At 39.9% G+C, this 12531-nt stretch overlaps 1 long non-coding RNA gene across 2 annotated transcripts; it reads right to left on the bottom strand.

The window, feature by feature from the left end:
- Positions 1–5442: 5442 nt before the first annotated feature.
- On the bottom strand, positions 5443–12053 carry LOC142931827 (uncharacterized). 2 transcript variants are annotated; one of them, XR_012947414.1, is made up of 9 exons: positions 11558–12053; positions 10596–10683; positions 9969–10078; positions 9847–9887; positions 9639–9714; positions 9429–9545; positions 9149–9264; positions 8449–8635; positions 5443–6040 (listed from the first exon to the last, which is right to left on the bottom strand). It is a non-coding gene; the product is annotated as an uncharacterized LOC142931827 (long non-coding RNA). The 2 variants fall into 2 exon arrangements; XR_012947415.1 differs by having other exon boundaries at positions 9429–9542.
- Positions 12054–12531: the final 478 nt, after the last annotated feature.

The raw sequence follows: 12531 nt of genomic DNA, 5'->3' as shown, positions 1-12531 counted from the left end.
TCATGCTCGCTTGGCTATAGCTGCAATGTAGAGCATGCGCTCACAATACAGAGAGTAAGATCTGCTCTGAGGAAAAGGGAGGCGCTGCGGTAAAAGCGATACGTCCTGTTTACTGTCTGTGTCACCACAACACCAGCACTTGGCCACAAACCCTGGCTGGTGCCACAGAGTCGGACACGGCTCACATGACCCGCACCAGAGTTCCACAGAGGTGCCCCAAGTATCCCAGAATGCCCTCCTCTCTGGCTGACTCTCTCTCTCTCTGCTACAGGATGGGATATATGGGATGCCAGAAGGCCACAGGCAGCTACTATTAAAGCCAGGAGGTTTTACTGGAATTTCTCCTTTTAAAAATACATAAAGCACCGATGGCTGATTAATCTCTGTTCATGGGATTTTGGAAAGAAGATGTAAAGAGGAATATCAGTTGAGCTGCACATCCTGTGCTCCCTCTATGAAATAGTGTTTTGGATTGCTGCAACCAATCCTTTTCCAAAAAAACTACAAGATTATTCTGTTGTACTTTGACAATATTCAAATGTTCATTTTTTTTCTGATATTCAAATAAAAGCATTGAAAAGTGAAAAAAAATGTACACGTGCCTCATTTCTAGATACAGACATAAAGTCATGTTAATGTTAACCTCTGCCAAATGCAGCTTCTGTTCAGAAACTATTAATGCCAACCAGTGCTTGGGTGCGCAGGCAGGCTAACAGCTGTGTTTGGGCCACTTGTTGTGCCTCCAGCACAGATAATTACAGCAATCCAAAAGCAGAGCAGCCGCTCTGGGAGTTTAATAATGTACAAGTAGTCGCTATCTCTTTATAGATCATGTTACCGCAGCACTCACTGACGTGTAATTTAGATCAATCAAAAAATATGGCAGGGCTATGAAACCAGTGCCTTTGATAATAGTTGGCAGGTAGTAGTCACCCCCTGTTGTCGAAGCATCTGATATAAAAGGCTTCATTCCGCCCTCCATCAAGGGGCCTGGTGTGCTAGGATGTGTAACCCAGGCAACAGATACATAAAGCATTATGGGACTTGATTTAATTTGTCTAAATGGGAGCTGGAGTATCTTGGTTCTCAGTTCGAATGTCCCTGTTAACCACCACTACAATGTAATAGGCTGCTCAACTTGGAGCTGCTGATTGTGTCCTGCTGGTATAGGAGGTTTTCCACTGCTGTTTTCTGACTCTGTGTGTCTGTGTGTGTGTGTGCACGTATGTACAAACACGCTGCATGAGCACAGCCACAAACACAGACACATGCATGCAAATGTATAACAGTTTTTGTGATTAAAAAAAATGTGATAGTTCAAGAATTCACTAACATTAAATCACGGACAAATGTCTCAATGGGCAACAGCCATAAGAATAGAGTGACATCGTAAATATGGCATAAGTGATCCTGGGCTGTCAGGGCTTTGTTTCCTTGAAGTTCCCTCCATCTACCTTTAAAATATTTTGGGGGCCAAAGCATTATTCAGCATTATTTAGCTTTATTTTGTACATAAAAAACATGGAAGTCATCACAGGTCAGGCTTTGTTGTGAGGTATGAACTCTGCTCGATTTGGTGCATTGTGTATTTTCATACCTATGAGCTCCCTGTTTCAACCCATTTGAAAAACTATTTGATCCAAGACAATTTAGCCGGTAATACCTGGGTATCATTTTCCGCCTTTGCATGGGACTCTCCTTGCCTCTGGCTTCGTTTAAACTATCAGAACAGTTGAAGTAGCTTCCTCTCCTTGTCCTACTTCTAACTTCCCCTCTTCTCCCTCCCTGCTTTCAACCCATGGGTCTTTGTTTTAAATGGCAATTCATCCCATTCGTCCGCGCAGCCACATTAAACATCAATTTCCTCACCGAGCACACATTACGACCCAATAGAAGAAATAAAATCTCAGCCATTTATTGCGCAACTCCCTCCTCCCTTTCTTGGCACCACTATCCACCACTGGCACCCTCATCAAAGCAGCCCACATCCAACAACACGAGAGCAGCTACACAACAATGCCGATGCCATTCGACTTCCTCTTAAGTCGTTTTATACTTACTGCAAAACAGTAACGATTTCAAGGGCCTTTGAATTCCTCCAAGAGCCACGGGGTTTATAAAACATGCATGAGGTGTTCAGTAAACAATGCCCAATGGTCTTATTCCTTTTAAATAAAACTATTTCCATGAGATGTAAGAGAGACTTTAATATTGCCTTAAATATTAAAAGAGAGAACTGAGCCTCATCAATTTTTCATTTATTGGGCCCGCGTGTAAGGAGTCATCAATCTCAAAAGAAATTACTGACATTTTCATTTCAAATAAAAAAGGGTACACTTTATCCAGCGGTAATAGGGATTGCCACTCTTACACAGGGAACATTAAATGGCTTCTGGAGTGCTGAAAATGAGAAAATGTTCTTTTTTTGTCTCAGAACAGATTGTGGTTTTTAACCTTGTGAAGCAAACATGCATGAAATTGCTAAATAAAATGCAACATATTACCCTGCCAACACTAGCTTTTAAGGGGGAATGTAGTTCATTACAAATCAATAATAGTCTACCTTAACAAGTGCATATTCCCGTTTCCAACAAGCCCCGACTCACTGAAGTAATAACCACCTGGTTGTTTTGCTGCTCGTTGATATTGATGTCCCGCGACATAAATTCATTGTTTGATTCCATTGCTGTTATGATATATTGTTAGAAATGTCTCCATCATTAAAGCTCCTCTCTGCCTGTTTGCCTTTAGGCTTGATGGTTTGTAATTACTGCACAATAAACAAATGGTTTGGGTAATAGGGGGGAAAGGGTCTGGGGCCTACAGGCACTGGGAGAGGATTACAGGGAAAGGAGCCTACTTTTCACCCCCAAAAAACCCTCAACCCTCACTGCAAGGCCTGTCCCACTTCCCACCACAACTCCCCCTGTGGAATCACCCTCGCTGAATTATTAATCACTGAGCGGTGTTGATATATCATCAACCGTGTACATAGATCGTAGAGGGGGGAAATAAGGGTTACAGTAGGCCAGGATTTATAACAAAAGCTTGACATATGCTGCTAATTCACCTTGACAACACTGTCACTTCCTGCTCAGTGAATAATTGTCCAACAGAAGAAGAGTTGTTATGCAGCCTCACTGTAAGGCACTTCCCGACGCACGCTACTCCACCCATAATGGATGAATATTTGTTTATAATTTCTGTACACAAGTCTGGCTGTCAGTCCCCTGCTCACCCCGCGCGCTGCTGTCTCATTTGCATAGGTAGATTGAGACGCCGCAAGCGTAACGAGGTCGAGCCTGCGTGTTGGTGATGGAGGACGCTGATGAATAGAGCTCTCTCCCCATCATGGCACCTTTGTAAATGTTTGATTAGTTTTGAATGGATTACTGTTAGATTATCGGGTTTGGGGCCCAAACCTGGAAACGGCTCTGCTGCTGTGAGACAGTCCCTTACGGGTGTCCTGTGACAGAACCGTGGCTGCGCGCTGACAAAGAGCGAGAAGGGAGGATGGCGGAGGCCATGCTTGTTTATGCAGAGTTGTCAAAATGTTTGATAATGCTGTGGCTCACCATTGTAAGAACTTAAATTCTGTAAAACCTTGGTGGGGGTTAAAGTCTCTTGAGGTTGGAGGTATCACATATTAAGGTTAAAGTTGACACAGTGTAGAACGACAGAAATAAAAAGACGTACAGAAATGATCTAAATTTTTCAATTTGCAAACTTGTATCGAGTCTTATTTCATATTTCTAAAACCATCCTTGTTCCATTGCTCCCATATTGGCTCAGCATTCCGGGATATTTAACGGGTTGGTGGGAATCCCATTGTCAGACAGCTATAAATTTCCCGAGGCTGCTGTAAGACGCTCTTATATTGCTTGTGTGGCAATCAGACTGGTGATTATATGGGTAATGAAACATGTGCCTCCTCCCGGTGTCTGCCCCTTCCATTGCCTGTCTCTTTCCATCTCTTTCTTTAAGTTTTCTTTCTCTCTCTGGTTAAAGCCGGTGATGGATGGGGCGTAACTATTTGAGGGAGCAGTAACCCATCAGTTCCAGGGCCTATTATGCACAGTTGGATGCTGGGTAAAGGGGGTAGAAGCTGTGGAACCAGTGACACCATAGCGCCGCTGCCCACCCCAGACGCCCCCCAATCCGTTTGCTCGAAAAACCTGTCTTGACAGCGCCGCTGCCGCCGCCATTGTGCTCCCTCTCTCTCAATCTGTTTAGCTTCCTGTTGTGACCTTTCATACAGTCAAATATATTAGCGAGTGGTGCACTCTCATTAAAACAGTGCATTAACCAAAAGACTCTTTGGAGTCTAAATGACAGCCGAAGGAACTGAAAGCTAATAGCCGTGGGCAGTTGGGGAAACTTAACTCATGAATCAGTGCGCTAATGCCAGAGCAGCAAGCCTGGAGCGCTGTAAGCGTATGGCACAATCTCCATTGCCCCCCTTCGCACTCTCTCTCCCTCTTGCTTCCTTGATCTCCTTCATTTTCCTCAGCGACTCCTTTTCCCTCTCACTCTCTCCCTTTCCCTCTCAAACTGCACTGTAAAAAAAATTCTGTGTAATATACGGTAAATTACCGGCAGCTGTGGTTGCCAGAACTTCACCGTAAAAAATAAAGTGAGAATGTATAATACATCACGGTATATCTTTTTTGCAACCGTAGATTTCACAGTTGAGAACAGTTTTTTGTTTACGGTAAATTACTATAAAAAACAGAGATTTCATAAACCTGTTTAAGGTAATATGCAATTTAACGGTAAATTACCGGCAGCTGTGGTTGCCAGAACTTCACCGTAAAAAATAAAGTGAGAATGTATAATACATCACGGTATATATTTTTTGCAACCGTAGATTTCACAGTTGAGAACTGTTTTTTGTTTACGGTAAATTACTATAAAAAACAAGAGATTTCATAAACCTGTTTACGGTAATATGCAATTTAACGGTAAATTACTGGCAGCTGTGGTTGCCAGAACTTCACCGTAAAAAATAAAGTGAGAATGTATAATACATCACGGTATATTATTTTTGCAACCGTAGATTTCACAGTTGAGAACTGTTTTTTGTTTACGGTAAATTACTATAAAAAACAAGAGATTTCATAAACCTGTTTACGGTAATATGCAATTTAACGGTAAATTACTGGCAGCTGTGGTTGCCAGAACTTCACCGTAAAAAATAAAGTGAGAATGTATAATACATCACGGTATATTATTTTTGCAACCGTAGATTTCACAGTTGAGAACTGTTTTTTGTTTACGGTAAATTACTATAAAAAAACAGATTTCATAAACCTGTTTACGGTAATTTGCTTTAGAAATAACAGCCATGTTATAAACGTGTTTACGGTAAATAACCTTATAAACAGCAACTATATTGTGAAGCTAATTACAGTTTTTCTCAGTAAAAAACACAGTACAACTGTATGATACATTACGGCATTTTATTGAAAAATGCAACTTAACGGTAAATTACCGGCAGCTGTGGTTGCCAGAACTTTACCGTAAAAAATATAGTGACAATGTATAAGACATCACGGTACAAAAATACGGTACAACATAGAACGTAATACAATTGGTTGGCATAGATTTCAGTCAACTTCTGATTATTGTAAATTACAAAGGAAATATCAAATAAAGCAGATTGTAAATCAAGGTACAGACCATCATTGATATACCTTAAGAAACTAACATTCTCTGTGAAAAACAGGTTGAACTGATACAATATCTTGTACAATATACTCACAAAGCAGTGTTGAGATCTTGAAGAAACAGCATGTGTCCATATATATATGAAGGATAACCATGAATAAACATGAAAGGATTAGCCACTTGCCCTGAGTTGATCAAGAGTAATGAGTCACTGAGTCCAGACTTGACTGAAGAGGGCACTCAACATGGTATAGCGTCTCACATGGACATGAAGTTCAGGAAGCTGGAACATGAAGCGTGTATTTTCACCAGTTCTGCTTGAGGACTCGTATGTTGACCATCAGGTATTCACTGTGGACTGGAATGATCCTCTCTGCACCCAAAAACAGAAACAAAGGCAAAGTTAGATTGATGCAGTGCTTCAACATGATGCCTACACAGAAACATTTACTGCCTTCTGCTGTTAAACTGAGCTCCAATGACCTAGAAGAAACCAGCACTTTATACTTAATACAAAATAATAACTATCAGGTCGAATGGTAAAAAAACTACACATTTCAGCACTAAGGCATCATCAGCATGTGTTTAATTTCTGTCGACAGGCAGCCTAAATACACAGATGCCTCCAAACAATACACTGTGTGCACAATTATTAGGCAAGTTGTATTTTTGAGGATTAATTTTATTATTGAACGACAGTGCTCTCGGTCAATCCAAAATGTTAATAAACCTCAAACCTGAATATTTAATAAAGTAAAAGTGAGGTTTTGGCTTTCTTAGGAGAATATCTATGTGTGCACAATTATTGGGCAACTATTAGTGTGCACAATTATTATGCAACTAAATGAAAAATGTTCCCATCTCACTTGTTTATTTTTATCTGTTAAAGTGAGAATAATAAACAAACAACTCAAAATTTACAAATAAACGTTATTGATATTAAAAAAAAAAAAATAATCTGTGACACTATAGCCCCCCTTCTTTTCAGTAATAAGCCTTCAATTCATGGATTCTGTCACTTTCTTGATCTGTTGACGATCAACCACAGCCTCCCAGGTGGACTGTTTTCCTTCACCGTAAATCTCCCGTTTAAGAAGGGCCCACAAGATCTCAATAGGGTTTAGGTCAGGTGAGGAAGGGGGCCATGTCATCATTCTTTCATCTTTAAGGCCTTTACTGGCTAGCCATGCAGTGGAGTACTTGTATGCAGGGCAATGGAGCATTGTCCTGCATACAAATCATGGTCTTCTTGAAAGTTGCAGACCTTTTCTTGTACCACTACTTGAAGAAAGTGTCTTCTAAAAACTGGCAGTAGGTTTGGGAGTTGATTTTGAGTCCATCTTCAACCTGAAAAGGTCCAACTAGCTCATCTTTAATAATACCAGCCCATACCAGGACCCCACCTCCAACTTGCTGGCGTCTGAGTCGAAGTGGAGCTCTGTGCCCGTTACTGATCCAGCCACGGGCCCATCCATCTGGACCGTCAAGAGTCACTCTCATCTCATCAGTCCATAAAACCTTTGAAAAATCTGTCTTCCGATATTTCTTGGCCCAGTCTTGATGTGTCTTGTTCAGTGGTGGTCGGGTTTCAGCCTTCCTTACGGTGGCCATGTCTCTGAGCACTGAACACCGTGTACTTCTGGGCACTCCAGGTAGGTTGCAGTTCTGGAATATGACTACTGGAGGATAATGGGTTCCTGGTAGCTTCAAGTTTGATTCTTCTCAAATCTTTGGCAGTTAATTTGCATCTTTATTTTTTCTCAACACGTTTACTTTCCCTGTTGACCATTTGCAACAAAACGTTTGATGGTTCTGTGATCAAGCCTCAATATCTTAGCAATTTCAAGAGTGCTGTATCCCTCTGAAAGACTTTTATTTATTTATTTTTTTTTTATACAATTTTTGACTTTTCAGTCAGTTAAATCACTTTTGTGGCCCATTTTGCCTGAGGAAAAGAAGCTGTCTAATAATTGTGCACACTAATAGTTGCCCAATAATTGTGCACACATATATATTCTCCTAAGAAAGCCAAAACCTCACTTTTACTTTATTAAATATTCAGGTTTGAGGTTTATAACATTTTGGATTGACCGAGAGCTCTGTAGTTGTTCAATACAATTAATACTCAAAAATACAACTTGCCTATTAATTGTGCACACAGTGTAAAGACAATCATCATGTTTGATACAACCAGGGTATCTGCACATCTTATTAATTCCATCAATTCTACATTTTTTTGTTTTAATTTTTTTAATTCAATGACTTTTAAGACCTTTTAAATATCTCTAAAATCAATTACATTACTGTTGCAAAATAAATAGAGAAACTAGAATACAGTAAGCTGTATCCTGTTGTTGAGTTGTATTGCATTTGAATAACTGAGCTATTCAGTGTACAATAGCTAATATAACTGCCTTCTCGTTAACAAAAATCAAACTGTATGGCGGAGACCCAGTTCAATAGGAAACAATGACCCCCAGCATTTACCATCAAATAAACATAAGAGTGCACTGTAGGGCCCACTTGGGTGCAAAGACACAGGTGCAAACCCCTTTTGGGTGGATTTTGGAAAGATAGTACACAGAATTAATGACATTTTACTGCTACGTGAAACGTAATGTAAGGGGGATATCAGTTCAGAGCACTAAAAAACAAATAGTACTAATACAAAACTATATTCCAGTGGTTTCATCTATGTTTGCATGAAGCGGTTGGCTCAGACCGTGCACCTGAGGATGATTGATTGAGTGAAGTTTGAGTTGCACCTATCGCACTGCTTACCTCTAATTAGCCTTGACAAGACTGGTGTCTGAGTCATTGGGTCCAGACTTGACTGAAGACAGGTGGGACAGAGTCTCATACAGACAGGGTATGCTGTTCAGGAAACTGGAACTTTAGGCAGGTGTTGTCATAATTTCTGCTTGAAGACTCACAAGTCAATCTGGTGTTCGCTGTGGGCTAGCATGATCTTCCAGCCAGAAAAAAAGACAACATAGAAAACATTAACAATACTAACAATAATAATAACAGTAACATCACCAATAATATAACTTTATATAGCACTTACACAGTTGCAAAATGGTTCTCATACTTCACACAAAAAACAATCAAACTATAAAAACACAAAACATTAAAGAGGGTAAAACAGAACAAACTTACCAAAGGGTAAACAAAGAGTAGGGTTAAAGATTTCATAAAAAGGTCAAGCTACAAATATGATTCATGAATAAGAAATAGCCATAATACGTATGGTATGTCAATAAAGTCAAAATAAATTCACAGTATGTCAAAAAAGGTTATTCTGGCAAGAAGTTAAAATCACATTGGATCATGAAATGCCTAGTTTTATGCAGTACTTAACATCAACAATACATGCATACACTGTTTGAACATGAAATGGCTAAACAGTGCTTACAAAAATAGAAGACCCTAAAGCCTTCTCTTGTTAAATGAACATACATTGAACTTTACAACAACTTACCTCTGTTTATCCTTGACAACACTTGTATGTATCCGATCATAAGGTTACACTAGTAGGACAGCAAAGAGGGTGATGAGGTCCATCTGAAGTACAACCGCTGGTAGTCGTAATCACACCTGAAAGAAAGAATAAAGAGAAAAAAGACAAGGGGTGGACATACATCCTCTTAAGTGAAAGATGAAATCATGTCAAGCATCAACTTTTACTCTTTTCAATGCAAAGGTTGCAAATTAAAATGAAATGGCTAAATTCACACTCAAAAATAAAAACAGTGCCTCACCTGGTTTAGCCCGTACCACATATTGTTATCGCAGCAACAAAGGTTTGATTCCCGTTGGGCCATGTGTTGCAGATCATCCCCTCTCACTCCACTGTGGTCCCTGTCTCTCTACTTCTGCTGTCCAATAAAACACGAATGACAAAAAAATCATCTTTAAAAGTAAAAAAAACAACTGCTTGCTTTGGGCATTTAAATGGATTAAAATCCCACCGTTTTCCTGGTTGTCATAAAAGCCAGCAAGTTGTTCCCATCCAAGTCCACAACCACTAGAGTTTGAATGCAATGTCTGAAAGGTGGCAGGAGCAAATTAATTCAATGTTGCAAGATTAGAGTAAATTGTCTTAATTATCTGCACAAACTGCTCTTGTACCAATTAAAATGTTCAGATATTTGTTAGATATGTGTACAATTTACTTACTTTAAAGGAGATTCTTCTTAGCAATGCCACCTGCCTTCGACCTAGAAGTTTCACAAAAGCACTGGAACAAATTGTCTTTCTTTTGACAGACATTCAAGTATTTCAAAGAATTGAATACTGACTTGAACTTTACTCCTTCCACATCTGGTTTATCTTGGGTCTGGAGGCGATCAACAGCAGAGTTGTAGCTGTCAATGGTGCGCTCTGCTCCGCACAGATTTGGATCGTCACCCTGAAATTCAGATCGGATTATTAGGCAGTACCTACAGAAATATTGCGAGTGACTGAAATTTTCAGTGAAGGCACCAATGCCATGAGAGCCCAAATTGCAATGCAATATAAGGTTATTTTGACTACTGTTTCATCTGATACTACGATCCCGTTCTCCTCCAAATCCTTCAAGTCTGTTAGTAATTCAGAGAACACAAATGTTTTGAAATCTTTCTCTCTACACAATAAAACAAGTGACATGTGGTTTGTGTCAGACCTTACATGAACTGGCAAATTATCATCAGATACATAGACAGCTAATATTTTATGTATTGTCTTTGCAGAGCCTAAAGGGTTAAAGTCTCTTTCACAGGCACATAATATGAAAACATATCAGTCCTGTTCTCATCTCGTCCTAAAAACATTTTCTTAGGCTCCACATAGTTGAACCCTTTTTTGAAAGACTGAGCTCTTGAGTATGCTGTCCTCATTGGCCCTCTATGACATGCAGAGAAAAGATCAAATTCTCAAAGACTCACAAACTTTGCTGATGTCCTCATCTGATAATGGTGTGTCATTTTTAAACAGTGAAGTTAGTTTGGTCCAAGCAGGTAGTAGAAACTGTCCCTGCAATTTCAAGTAGAATAAACAGAGAAAAAGATCACTGAAGTTTTCAGAAATATCCATATCACCTTTATCTGTGCTGGTCTCTATAACATTTTCTGAGTCATGCAGGTGAGGGCCACAGTCATGTGATTCAGTTGGAACAGCTGATGACTGAGGAGAAGCAGATTCTCTGTACATGTCACTAATACTGCTGTCTGCTATTTGTGTCTCCGTGGCATGTGGGCAGTAAATGAAGATCTGACCGTGAAAACATTTGACCATCCACTCACTTTAATAATTAGCTACTTTGTGTCTGGACATGTGCTTTCAAATAACGCCATAGCCATTTATGAGCGGTAACGTTAACAGACATGGCGCACTTATGAGCGGTAACGTTAACAGACAGTTTATAAGCGGTAACGTTAACAGACAGTTTATAAGCGGTAAAGTTAACAGCCGTCCCAACAGTAACGTTAGCTGTAACGTTAGCTTAGCTGTAACGTTAGCTGATAGGTTACCATTATGCCTCTGGTAGAAATGAGCCTTATAGCTCCATATCTAACAAAGGTCTGCTTGCAACCAGCTTCAACGCACTTAAATAAACAACGTGGTTCATTACTATGAAGTTTGCAATGAAGCACATAACCCCTCGATGTTTTAGCTTTAACTGACTTGCCACAGAAATGACAACTAAACATTTTCCTAGCAAACCTTTGGTAAAGTAAGCTAGCTAATGTTTAACACAGAAACCCATAACCCACGTTACATCCACGAAAAGTAAACTTTCAACTCATTTAGATAGCTAAGTGAACTTACTATTAACGTTGAATGACACAAAACTGCAGAAAACAAAGCCTCAAATTCAAATGTAACGTTAGCTAGCTGACATGCTTACCTTCAGAAGAAGTGTTGTGTTTCCAGGAGTCAGGCCGTTGATCATCAGTAACGTGCTGCCTGAGCGCGCAGAAAAGGCGCTGAAATGAGTTCAAAAGTTCAGCCTCCAACCGTTGCTTTTTTTAAATTGTTGTGTAGGTCTGATCACTGCCGCCTCCGTCCGTCCGTCCGTCCCTCTCTCTCTCTCACTCTCTCTCTCTCTCTCTGTCTGTCTGTCTCTCTGTGTTCCCACCACATTTGGTCAGGTTATTCACTGAGACAGGCACCTGTTGGTCTTAAAGTGTCATGAGGGAATCGCTAAACAGTGAAACAGTATGATCATATAGGGTGCACTGCACACACATTAGGAATAGATGTCACAGGGTGCCTTGAAACTGTCGCGAGATCTGCACCTGCAAGCACCTGCAATGTTACAAAATACTAACCAACAGAGATCAAAAGAGAGGTGGGGGATGGGGTGAGGGGTGAGATGCAACTTATGCTCTGCAAAAAAGGATTACAAAACAAGGAAAACTTATGGAAGGTTACTCTCTACTGCTTTGAATAAGCAGACTAGTTTGCATCTAGCACTTATTGTTTTGTTTGTTGGTTAAATATTAGTTCTGACTGTTGAAACTGACAATGTCTTTCAAAAATTACAGTGTTGGCCTTCAAATTTATCTTATGGTATATTTACATTATTAGCACAATGGTTCGTACATTTAACCGTGACAAAATGTATTTCTTTTTACTAATAGTACCTGCAAAAACTGCAGTGTTATATTTTATATATTATAGTGTATTTACAAAAACAGCACAATGGTTAGTGCATTTAACCTTGACAAAATGTCTTTTTTACAAATAATGAATGCAAGCAACATTGATCGGGCCCTCGCACCTTCACGCACGTCGAGGGTACTAGCAGGACTCTAGTTGCCGCGGCTGTGCTTTCTGTGACCATGAGACACTGCGTGCACGAGTTAGACAATATTTCCT

The sequence above is a fragment of the Anarhichas minor genome, unplaced genomic scaffold (genome assembly GCF_050575085.1).
Source record: "Anarhichas minor isolate MPS153535 unplaced genomic scaffold, ASM5057508v1 ptg000054l, whole genome shotgun sequence".
NCBI classification, from domain to species: domain Eukaryota; kingdom Metazoa; phylum Chordata; class Actinopteri; order Perciformes; family Anarhichadidae; genus Anarhichas; species Anarhichas minor.
Note: the sequence above shows the minus strand (reverse complement) of the source record. Positions and strands in the feature narration are given on the sequence as shown.